Source organism: Nerophis ophidion, linkage group LG28, assembly GCF_033978795.1.
Source record: "Nerophis ophidion isolate RoL-2023_Sa linkage group LG28, RoL_Noph_v1.0, whole genome shotgun sequence".
Taxonomy (NCBI): domain Eukaryota; kingdom Metazoa; phylum Chordata; class Actinopteri; order Syngnathiformes; family Syngnathidae; genus Nerophis; species Nerophis ophidion.
The window spans coordinates 23,027,197-23,039,791 of NC_084638.1; the positions used below are offsets into that span (position 1 = coordinate 23,027,197).

The window sequence follows — 12,595 nt, forward strand, 5'->3', positions numbered from 1 at the left end:
CACTTTTTCTGCAGGCGAGCTACTTTTCAATTGACCAACTCGAGGAAATCTACCTCATTTATATATATCATTTATATTTATTTATTTATGAAAGAGACATTTTTGTAAACAAGTTAAATGTGTTTAATGATAATACAAGCATGTGTAACACATATAGATGTCTTTCTTTCACAAAGACAAGAATATAAGTTGGTGTATTACCTGATTCTGATGACTTGCATGGATTGGAATCAGACAGTAATGATGATAACGCCCACATTTTCAAATGGAGGAGAAAAAAAGTTGTCCTTTCTGTACAATACCACATAAAAGTGGTTGGTTTTTGGCATCTAATTCATCCAGCTCACATACACTTTACATGAAAAACATTGGCGGCAAATTCCGTAGCTTGCTTGATTGACATTCACGGCACCCGAGGGTCTTGTGAGATGACGCTGGCTGCTGCCAGTTCATTATTATGAAAAAATGACAGAGAGGAAGGCGAGAAACACTTTTTATTTCAACAGACTTTCGCGCCGTCCCTTCCGTCAAAACTCTAAAAGGCCGACTGCACATTTCCTATCTTCACAATAAAAGCCCTGCTTCATGCTGCCTGCGCTAACAAAATAAGAGTCTCGGAAAGCTGGCGTGCACAAGTGATGTGCACGCCAGCTTTCTGAGGGATCGCTTGTGCACGCCAGTTTTCCGAGACTCTGTATTTAGTTAGCGCAGGCAGCATGAAGCAGGGCTTTTATTGTGAAGATAGGAAATGTGCAGTCGGCCTTTAGAGTTTTGACGGAAGGTACGGCGCGAGAGTCTGTTGAAATAAAAAGTGTTTCTCGCCTTCCTCTCGGTCATATTTTCATAATAATGATCTTGCAGCAGCCAGTGTCATCTCACAAGACCCTCCGGTACCGTGAATGTCATTTAAGTGACGTCTTGGTGAAGATTGATGATCACTAATTTTTAGGTCTATTTTTTTTAAAAGCCTGGCTGGAGATCGACTGACACCCCCCCCCCGCGGTCGACTGGTAGCTCGCGATCGACGTAATGGGCACCCCTGATTTAAATCTATGTTCAAGTATTTTTTTTTTATTGTAAAGAATAATACATATATTTTAATTTAATTATTCATTGTAGCGTCTGTTTTTTCGACGAAGAATATTTGTGAAATATTTCTTCAAACTTACTATGGTTAAAATTCAAAAAAATTATTCTGGCAAATCTAGAAAATCTGTAGAATCAAATTTTAATCTTATTTCAAAGTCTTTTGAATTTGTTTTAAAATTTTTGTCTTGGAAAATCTAGAAGAAATAATGATTTGTCTTTGTTAGAAATATAGCTTGGTCCAATTTGTTATATATTCTAACAAAGTGCAAAGTGGATTTTAACCTATTTAAAACATGACACCAAAATTATAAAATTAATCTTAATCAGGAAAAATTACTAATGATGTTCCATAAATTCTTTTTTTTATTTTTTCAAAAAGATTCAAATTAACTATTTTTTTTCTTCATTTTTTTCGGTTGAATTTTGAATTTTTAAAGCAGGGGTCGGGAACCTTTTTGGCTGAAAGAGCCAAAAAGCCAAATATTTTAAAATATATTTCCGTAAGAGCCATATAATATTTTTTTAACACCGAATAGAACTAAACACGTGCATTTTTAAGTAAGTCCAATATTTCTAGGGACGGCGTGGCGCAGTGAAAGAGTGGCCGTGCGCAACCCGAGGGTCCCTGGTTCAATTCCCACCTAGTACCAACCTCGTCACGTCCGTTGTGTCCTGAGCAAGACACTTCACCCTTGCTCCTGATGGGTGCTGGTTAGCGCCTTGCATGGCAGCTCCCTCCATCAGTGTGGGAATGTGTGTGTGAATGGGTGAATGTGGAAGTAGTGTCAAAGCGCTTTGAGTACCTTGAAGGTAGAAAAGCGCTATACAAGTACAACCCATTCTAGAGTATAATAGGTCTCTTATTCTTTGTAATAACATTGAAGCTAACTGTGGAGGGGGCGTGGCCTGCGGACCTGCAGCGATAGGCGCGTGGATGGCCCACCTGGGCCCTGTTATCGCTCTGTTATAAGCAGCAGCCAGGAGGAGAGACTGGTTGGGGCTGGAAATACTATTGCTGGAAAGCAATTGAGAGACTTATTGAGAAATAAAACAATATTGTAACCCTGAAACAGGCTCTCATGTCGGTGCTTGGTGGTCTGAAGAACCCCCAGGAGGGCAAGCCCCACACTAACCAATAATAAATAAATAACTTCTTACCATTAACGCAACTTTTTGAACAGGTGAGGTAGAAAACGGATAGATTAAAAATGCATGAGAATGTTTTATATTTTGAACATTATTTTTAACACTGTGATTACAAGTGGAATTATTCATTACTTATCAGTTCAGATTTATCAGAGAGCCAGATGCAGTCATCAAAAGAGCCACATCTGGCTCTAGAGCCATAGATTCCCTACCCCTGTTTTAAAGAGTCGAAATTGAAGATAAACTATGTTTCAAAATTTAATTTTCATTTTTTTGTGTGTTTTCTCCTCTTTTAAACCGTTCAATTAAGTGTTTTTTTTTTATCATTTATTCCCAACAAAAAACCTTCCCTTAAAGAAAAAAAATGTACGAAGGAATGACAGACGGAAATACCTTTTTTTAAATTTATATAGATGTATTTATTAAAGGTAAATTGAGCAAATTCTGGCTATTTATTTAAGTGTGTATCAAACTGGTAGCCCTTCGCATTAATCAGTACCCAAGAAATAGCTCTTGGTTTCAAAAATGTTGGTGACCCCTGTTTTAGAGTATGTGCATGCTTGTGACATTACAGTATTTGTAAATACATTAAACAATTTTTCAATATTTTCACAGTAAGGTCATGTGTATTATTTGTATTATAAACAGCCATTTAGGTAGTTTCTTGGTTTCCGCTCCATTTACTACTGCAAAAAAAATATTTTTGATTGTACGATGTTGCTGTTTAACAATTGCTTACCGTTGTATGTGCGGTCATTTTTTACAGTGTAGGTTAGATATAATTATTGGATATTGCTAAAATCAAAAGTAAAATTCAGTGTTGCAATGTGAGTGGGCCCCAAGACCCTCTGTAGTGGAAAAGCTGGGCCCTCAAGTCAAAAAGGTTAGGAAGCTCTGGTGTACAGCAGTAAATTTGAGTTATGGTAAATTGTGCTTACATAATTTTATTGTGAAAAAATACTGTCAAATGCTGTGAAATCCTTGCCATTTTTATGGTGTGTTTTTATGCTTTTAAGGCCCATTTCAGACTCCTTAACAGTTTACAGTAATCTGTTGTTTGTCCGAACTAAGACTTGGACTTTGTTTCTTTACATTCCACTCCTGTGTGTTCACTACTAAAGCAAATAACATCAGAGAGATGATTTCCAGGTCATCCAAATGGTGTTGACCCTGACCACAATTTATTACAGGAAACTTTTGAAAATATCAAATTTTTATTTAAAAAAAAAAGGCATTTAATATACATGTGAAAACACGAGACATCCATAGTGAAGTTGGTACGTCATGTAAATTGTAAATAAAAACAAATTGTGAATAAAAACACAATGCAATGATTTGCAAATCCTTTTCAACCTATATTCAATTAAATAAACTGCAGAGAGGAGATACTTAACATTCGAACTGGAACACTTTGTTATATTTTGCAAATATTAGCTCATTTTTAATTTGACGCCTGCAACCTGTTTCAAAAAAGCTGGCACAAGTGGCAAAAAAGACTGAAAAAGTTGAGGAATGCTCATCAAACACTTATTTGGAACATCCCACAGGTGAACAGGCTCATTGGGAACAGGTGGGTGCCATGATTGGGTATAAAAGCAGCTTCCATGAAATGCTCAGTCATTCACAAACAAGGATGCGGGCGAGGGTCACCACTTTGTGAACAAATGCGTAAGAAAATCGTCAAACGGTTTAAGGACAACATTTCTCAACGAGCTATTGCAAGGAATTTAAGGATTTCACCATCTACCGTCCGCGATATCATCAAAAGGTTCAGAGAATCTGGCGAAATCACTGCACATAAGCGATGATATTAAGGATCTTCGATCCCTCGGGCGGTACTGCATCAAAAACCAACATCAGTGTGGAAAGGATATCACCACATGGGATCAAGAAAACCTCGGAAAGCCACTGTTAGTAACTACAGTTGGTCGCTACATCTGTAAGTGCAAGTTAAAACTCCACTATGCAAAGCAAAAACCATTTATCAACAACACCCAGAATCGCAGCCGACTTCGCTGGGCCCGAGCTCATCCATGATGTACTGATGCAAAGCGGAAAAGTGTTCTGTGGTCTGATGAGTCCACATTTCAAATTGTTTTTGGAAACCGTGGACGTCGTGTCCTCCGGAACAAAGAGAAAAAGAACCATCTTGACTGTTATAGGCGCAAAGTTGAAAAGCCAGCATCTGTGATGGTATGGGGGTGTATTAGTGCCCAAGGCATGGGTAACTTACACATCTGTGAAGGCCCCATTAATGCTGAAAGGTACATACAGGTTTTGGAGCAACATATGTTGCCATCCAAGCAACGTTATCATGGACGCCCCTTCTTATTTTAGCAAGACAATGCCAAGCCATGTGTTATCAGTAGCTTGTCTTTGCAGTCTATTAAATTGAATATAACTTGAAAAAGATATGCAAATCATTTGTGTTGTGTGTATGTATATATATATATATATATATATATATATATATATATATATATATATATATATATATATATGTTTATAGTTATAGGCTCACACAGGTTCTGTAAATAGTTTGAATTTTGAGCATAGCATTATAATTTTCACAGCTTTTTGGTTGCTCGAGGTAGATAGCGTTTTAAAGGCCTACTGAAACCCACTACTACCGACCACTCAGTCTGATAGTTTATATATCAATGATGAAATATTAACATTGCAACACATGCCAATACGGCCGGTTTAGTTTACCAGTTAGCAATTTTAAATTTCCCGCGAGGTATCCTGCTGAAAACGCTGCGGAATAATGGCGCTTATGTTGACGCGTGCTTGTGACGTTATTGGTTAGATTAAGCCCAGCACCACTTACGGCTAAAGGTCATCTCTTTTCATCGCATAATTACACAGTATTTTGGACATCTGTGTTGCTGAATCTTTTGCAATTTGTTCAATTAATAATGGAGACTATTATTAATTGGTGGAAAGCGGTGGATTGCAGCGGTCTTTAGCAACCGAAACACAGCCGGTGTTTCTTTGTTCGTTGTGAAGCTTTAACACAGAGCGGTCAAGCGAACATGTTACTCTACTACATGTCAACTAATTGTGATATTAAGTCGGCCCTTACCGGAGACTTTAGCGGATTATGCGACCTACTCTTGCAGCTGTCAAAAAGGCAGCTGTGATCTTGGCTCCTTCATTGGCTTCTCTCAGAGACACTGGCGTTCACCGCAGCCCTCCGACTTTCAGGTATGACTTTACAATCTCACTAAAACACTATTAACACAATAGGCAGATAAGGGATTTTCCAGAATTATCCTATTAAATGTGTCTAATAACATCTGAATCGCTCACACTGCCGTCGGCTTTTTTTTTTTTTTTTTTTTTTTTTTTAGTGCTTCACTCTAACTTTCCTCATCCACGAATCTTTCATCCTCGCCCAAATTAACGGGGAAATTGTCACTTTCTCGGTCCGAATTGCTCCTGCTGCTGTTGGCTATGATTATAAACAATGTGAGGATGTGAGGAGCCCTACAACCCGTGACGTCACGCGCACAACGTCTGCTACTTCCGGTACAGGCAAGGCTTTTTTATTAGCGACCAAAAGTTGCAAACTTTATCGTGGATGTTCTCTACTAAATCCTTTCAGCAAAAATATGGCAATATCGCGAAATGATGAAGTATGACACATAGAATGGACCTGCTATCCCCATTTAAATAAGAAAATCTCATTTCAGTAGGCCTTTAAAGTAACGTTCTAACTCTTTTTTTTTTTTAAGCCACAAAAAATAGGTTGTGTATTGAGAACCTTACATTTATGAATATAAAACCAATAGTATTAGCCAGGGGCGCCGCTAGGGATTTTGGGCCCCATGAAAATAATCTTTACAGGGCCCCCAACACGTAATTTCATCATCATTAGGGGCCTCTCTGGGCCCCCCTCCATCATGGGCCCCTAGAATCCTTCTCCCTTTTCGGCTCCCCTGGTATTAGCTACCAACAACTAAACCTAATGCGCGTTCGTGTGTTACGTACGTAATGACGTCATTACGCAAGATAACCCAGAAGACGGCAGATACGGTGCAAAATACATTGGAAAGTTAGCGCCCTCTAGGCATCAGTGTTAATATTGCATACAGATTCAAAATCATAAGTCAATGTGACAAGTAGATATTTATTTATTTATTTATTTTTTAACAAATACGTATTTTGAATATATGATGATATAATGTTTTTGTGTAAATAGTAAATATGAACGTTTTGAAAAAGATTTTGCTGTCAACATCGCGAAAACAAATACATATAATAAGAAGGATTAGGTGCTTTATCGGACACCATACAAATGATGATAGAGTATGTCTCATTTATCGATAAAGTTCAATATTTTTGTACTTTGTAAACCTTTTGGTTTCTAAAATTGGCTCATATTCGTAGTTTGAGTTATTTGCTTAGCCCACATACTGATTCGCCAAACTTTTTAATCATATATATTTATCTATGTATTGCTGTTTGTTTTTTATTATTTAATTTTTACATTTAATTTTTAGAGAATCCAGCACTTTCTTTGCTACGCTCGGATGACGTAATCAACATGCGACATCCAGTGGCAGCGTGCATTTAATGGCGTGTGTAGTGAATGACGCCAAACAAATAATATACGCGTGAAAAAGAGCAACAACGGCTTTGGAATGTAACAATATCGTGCTTTTTGCTTCTCGTAGATGTGGCGTAAAGTGGACGATATCTGAACTACGGCGGTTTATCAAGTCAAGCAGCGGTAAGTTTGGCTCCTTGTTGTGGCGCATGTCTGTAGCTAACCTTTTTGTAACTGAATTAAATGTTCAACCCCATTGCGAGTTTTAAATGTGCATTACTGTAACTATGTGTTAATAAAACGAGAAAAGAATTAAACATTTTGTGTTTGCGTCACGTTAAAAACACGACTCTATCTAAAACGTGCTTCGTTAATGTACCATCCATCCATCCATTACCTACCGCTTATTCATTTTTGGTGTGGTGGGGAGCGCTGGCGCCTATCTCAGTTACAATCGGCCGGAAGGCGGTGTACACCCTGGACACGCAGGGCGTTTCGTTAATGTTGTCATCACATTATGATCGTCATGTGATGACTTCCATGCTAGTATGGATCAATCAATCAATAAATCAAAGTTCATTTATATAGCCCAAACTCATGAGTGTCTCAAAGGGCTGCACAAGGCTCAGATCCCACACCAGGGCAAGGAAAAACTCAACCCAATGGGCTGCGTTGACTGCGGTTACATGGGCATTTCTAAACGTTTTTGGTCCCCTACTTTTCAGTTTTCCTTCAGGGGTCAGTTTTCCAATAGTTAGGTTTTACGGTGTTTACACATACTTGCCAACCCTCCCCGATTTTCGCGGGAGACACCCGAATTTCAGTGCCCCTCCAAAAAATCTCCAGCGGCAACCATTCTCCCGAATTTCTCCCAATTTTCACCCGTTCAACAACCTTTAGCGTCCACTCTGACCTGAAAAGGAGACTATTATATATGTCTGTTATCCATCCATCCATCCATTTCCTACCGCTTATCCCCTTTGGGGTCGCTGGTGCCTATCTCAGCTACAATCGGGCGGAAGGCGGGCTACACCTTGGACAAGTCGCCACCTCATCGCAGGGCCAACACAAATTGACAGACAACATTCACACTCACATTCACACACTAGGGCCAATTTAGTGTTGCCAATCAACCTATCCCCAGGTGCATGTCTTTGGAAGTGGAAGGAAGCCGGAGTACCCGGAGGGAACCCACGCAGTCACGGGGAGAACATGCCAACTCCACACAGAAAGATCTCGAGCCCGGGATTGAACCCTGACTACTCAGGACCTTCGTATTGTGAGGCAGACGCACTAACCCCTCTACCACCGTGAAGCCCTCAATCAATCAATCAATAAATCAAAGTTAATTTATATAGCCCGAACTCACGAGTGTCTCAAAGAGCTGCACAAGCCACAACGACATCCTCGTCTCGGATCCCACACCAGGGCAAGGAAAAACTCAACTCAATGGGTTGCATTGACTGCGGTTATATGGGCATTTCTCGGAGGTCAGTTTTCCAATTGTTAGGTTCACAGTGTTTACACATACTAGGTTCACAGTGTTTACGCATACTTGCCAACCCTCCAGATTTTCCCAGGAGACACCCGAATTTCAGTGCCCCTCCCAAAAATCTCCCGGGGCAACAAATCTCCTGAATTTCTCCCGATTTCCATCCGGACAACAATATTGGGAGCGTGCCTTAAAGGCGCTGCCTTTATTGTCCTCTCTAACCTGAAAAGGAGACTATTATATATGTCTCAGTTATCCATAGGTTTATTTATAACCCATAAAGTAGGCAGGCACGGAGCTATTTCTCAGCGTGTGTTTATTCCAGCCGACACGTTAATACACTGACACACGACATCTGGATTCCCATCATGCATTGCTTCAAAACTACGGCAAGTAGTAATGTCCATAAACATAATAGAAACAAATCAGAAGAACGAAGGAGAAACAGCGACGACGACTAAGAAGAAGAAGTACGCTTGCAAGTTCCAAAATGTTTTGGGGAAAAAAAAATAATTGAATCCAGGACAACTCGAAGGGGGAGGGATATGCTGCCTGCAAATTTTGTATATCAGACTTCTCCATTGAACACGGTGGCCAAACGGATATACTCATTCATGAACAGATTATTTATTTATATATATATATATATATATATATATAAATAAATATATATATATATATATATATATATATATATATATATATATATATATATATATATATATTCGCAGCCGAGTGTGAAGCGACCGGAATGAGAATCAGCACCTCCAAATCCGAGTCCATGGTTCTCGCCCGGAAAAGGGTGGAGTGCCATCTCCGGGTTGGGGAGGAGACCCTGCCCCAAGTGGAGGAGTTCAAATACTTAGGAGTCTTGTTCACGAGTGGGGGAAGAGTGGATCGTGAGATCGACAGGCGGATCGGTGCGGCGTCTTCAGTAATGCGGACGTTGTACCGATCCGTTGTGGTGAAGAAGGAGCTGAGCCGGAAGGCAAAGCTCTCAATTTACCGGTCGATATACGTTCCCATCCTCACCTATGGTCATGAGCTTTGGGTCATGACCGAAAGGATAAGATCACGGGTACAAGCGGCCGAAATGAGTTTCCTCCGCAGTGTGGCGGGGCTCTCCCTTAGAGATAGGGTGAGAAGCTCTGCCATCCGGGAGGAACTCAAAGTAAAGCCGCTGCTCCTCCACATCGAGAGGAGCCAGATGAGGTGGTTCGGGCATCTGGTCAGGATGCCACCCAAACGCCTCTCGAGGGAGGTGTTTAGGGCACGTCCAACCTGTAGGAGGCCACGAGGAAGACCCAGGACACATTGGGAAGACTATGTCTCCCGGCTGGCCTGGGAACGCCTCGGGATCCCCCGGGAAGAGCTAGACGAAGTGGCTGGGGAGAGGGATTCCTGGGCTTTCCTGCTTGGGTTGCTGCCCCCGCGACCCGACCTCGGATAAGCGGAAGAAGATGGATGGATGGATATATATATATATATATATATATATATATATATTGTAACGGACTTCCTGCCGTCCTCGTGTGGGTTGCGGGGACACTTGACACATGATGCATCATAGCAGCATTGATTTATTGTTTCAACATTTCTGTTGTCACTCGGGCCTTTTGTCGAGTCACTTTTCAGTGCGCTTCTTTGGCTTGTCTGCTGCCGCTGCACGCCTTTCGGCGTCCGGGGCTTGCGTCCGCTGCGGGGGTGCGTCATCGCTCTAGTGGTTTTGTTCGTCGTGCTTCTGGTCTGCTGGCCGATGTTTCTTCTCCGTGCTGCTCCCCTGGTCGCTCCTCCCTCGCCCTTTTTATATTCTGCCAGCAGATAGACAGATCGTGAGCCGGTGTGTCGTATACGCACCTGCATGAGATTGCCGCTGCAGCGTCGCTCCGCGTGCATCACGCCGCCTCTTGCCGCCGCATGCCCCGCCTCCCAGCCTCCAGGTGGGCCCGCGCTGCTGCTTTCTGCCCGTTGTCGGCCCGTCGGCGGTGTTTCTCCACATATATATATACATAAAGAAATACTTAAAAATATATACACCCCCCATCTCAACACCCCCACCCCCATCTCCCGTGAATTCGGAGGTTTCAAGGTTGGCAAGTATGTGTTTAGATGCCCTGCGAGAACTAGCGTTGTCGTTCTCGCATGTAAACAGTGACCCCTACTTCACATGTAAAGTGGCGTATGTCGTTTACATGTGAAGTAGGGGTCACTAACAGTCTATTCCTCTATAATTCATCCATTAGGTCGTAATGGACAAAACCCGCAGGATTCCAGCCACTGGTGGTGTTCTGTTTTTTAGCCCTGTCGTATGCCGTCTTGAGCGTCTTCCAACGATACTTAACCTGCTCGGTTGTCCGAACATAGCCAGCATCATGCAAGTCTTCACACACTTTTTTAAAAAATGTCACCCGTTCCTGTGCTTTCTTCCATTTACACGTGCCATAATGTTGACTTGCTTCAAAATTCTAAGGCAGACCGTAGTCTCCTTGCTTACTTTTGCTCGCCATGCTGTTTGTTTGTATTTATCCTTCTTCCTCGTTCTCATGGCTCTCCCGCTTTGCTTTTGAAGTGTCACTCGACGTAACACCGCAAACGTGATGACGTTCCGTCTGACGTCAGAGTAAATAGGTCTCGGGTGTATACATGTGTGATTAAACGGTTGTGCACAGGCGTGCCCCCAACAGTCCAAAACGGTTCATCCGCACATAGGTCGGGTCCCGGAACGGTTGATTTCACGCGTTTACATGTGCATTGCAAACCTTTTTACCCCTGGAGAAAACTGAACAGCAGGGGACCATAAACGTTTGGAAATGTGCTCGTAACCAAGCTCAATGTGAAACCTTGGAGGGGACCGCAGATGTGGGTACCCACTCCCCACTGGGCGACCAGTGCAATGGACGTCGAGTGGATGTAGTTAATAGAGTGAGAGTCCAGTCCATAGTGGGGCCAGTAGGAGATAATTTTGAGTGGAGACGGGTCAGCAGTGCAGAGACGTCCCCAACTGATGCACAGCTGAGTGGTCCATCTCGGTTCCGACTTTAGACATCTATCTTTGGTCACCTAATCTGGCCCCCTCTCCTTTAGAGGAGAGGGGGCAGATCAACTGGTCTAAAAGGGGGGTCTATAAATAGGGTTGGGTATCGAGTATCGATTGGAACCGGGACTAACTTTCCGATTCTCCCGGAATCGTTCAAAAGTTTATTTATTATTTATATTCAAGTTCATATATTTGATATTTATATTCTAGTTGAAAACAGCCCTGTGAGGAATTTATAGTAAAGTTCATAAAAAGTTAATAGAATTAAAATTGATGGAGAATGTCAGACTATTTCAATCAGAAAGACTGTAGGTTAGCTAGCTCATTTAAAATATCCTAAACTTTGTTTTGACCCTGCCTTTTTTTTTTTTTTAAGAAAGAATCGGAATCGAGAATCGTCAGGAATCGGAATCGAAACAATCGGAATCGTTTGAATTCAAACGATACCCAACCCTATGTATATAAAGGCCAGAGTATACAAATGCGTTTTAATATGGCACTTAAATGCTTCTATAATAGACCTATAATTTATAAAATTTTTACAGACAAAGTTTTGTATTTCATTATTGTTTCTTTTGTTAATATCAGGGTCCATTCTGCAAAAAGGGGGCATCTCTAGAAGCACGCAGCTTATATAGACAGGGACCCACAGTTAAAATATACATCATTATTTAATAGACAAAATACAATACAATACATTTCAAAATCTACCCACCAAATACCCATTTACAATTTCATTCATAAATAAAAAAGGAATCTTTGAATCCACCAAATCAGTGTCAATATCCTATTATTAAAAATGTGATCAAAAGGTTGCATCGTAAAGATCTGCGATAATCTCATCATACATACAGAGGTCAAGACCAAAATTATACGACTAATGTGAATTCCTCAACCATAAGGGGTGTCTTAAAAGTACTAAGCATAACCTCGTATTAAATTTAGCTTAAAACGCTTTTTAAAAATGTTTAAAGAATTAGATTTTTTTATAGCGCTATCAATCTCATTCCAGATCATCAGGCCTTTACAGGCTATACTAAAGATTGTACAATTTAGGTGACGATTTTTTCCTCTTAATAAAGGTTTACTTCTCGTGTTATGTCGATGAGGAGTAGTGGTCACTGGAATGAGCTGGCAGTAGTGGTGTAACGGTACGTGTATTTGTATCGAACCGTTTCGGTACGGGGGGTTCGGTTCGGCACGCGGGCTTACCGAACAAGTTCGGAAGCAGAAGTCTTCACAAGCTGCTCTGCTTTCTGCCTCTGTCTCTGCCTCATTG

The 12,595-nt window shown here is 41.2% G+C and overlaps 1 protein-coding gene across 2 annotated transcripts in view; it reads left to right on the forward strand.

Moving 5' to 3' along the window:
• The first annotated feature begins 6,762 nt into the window (after nucleotides 1-6,762).
• Nucleotides 6,763-12,595, forward strand: part of LOC133545024 (sentrin-specific protease 5-like) — a 34,481-nt gene continuing 28,648 nt past the window's right edge. For both annotated transcript variants that reach the window (XM_061890315.1, XM_061890313.1), the window contains exon 1: nucleotides 6,763-6,970. The gene's annotated coding sequence lies outside the window, so the exon portion shown is untranslated. The remainder of the gene's footprint in view (nucleotides 6,971-12,595) is intronic.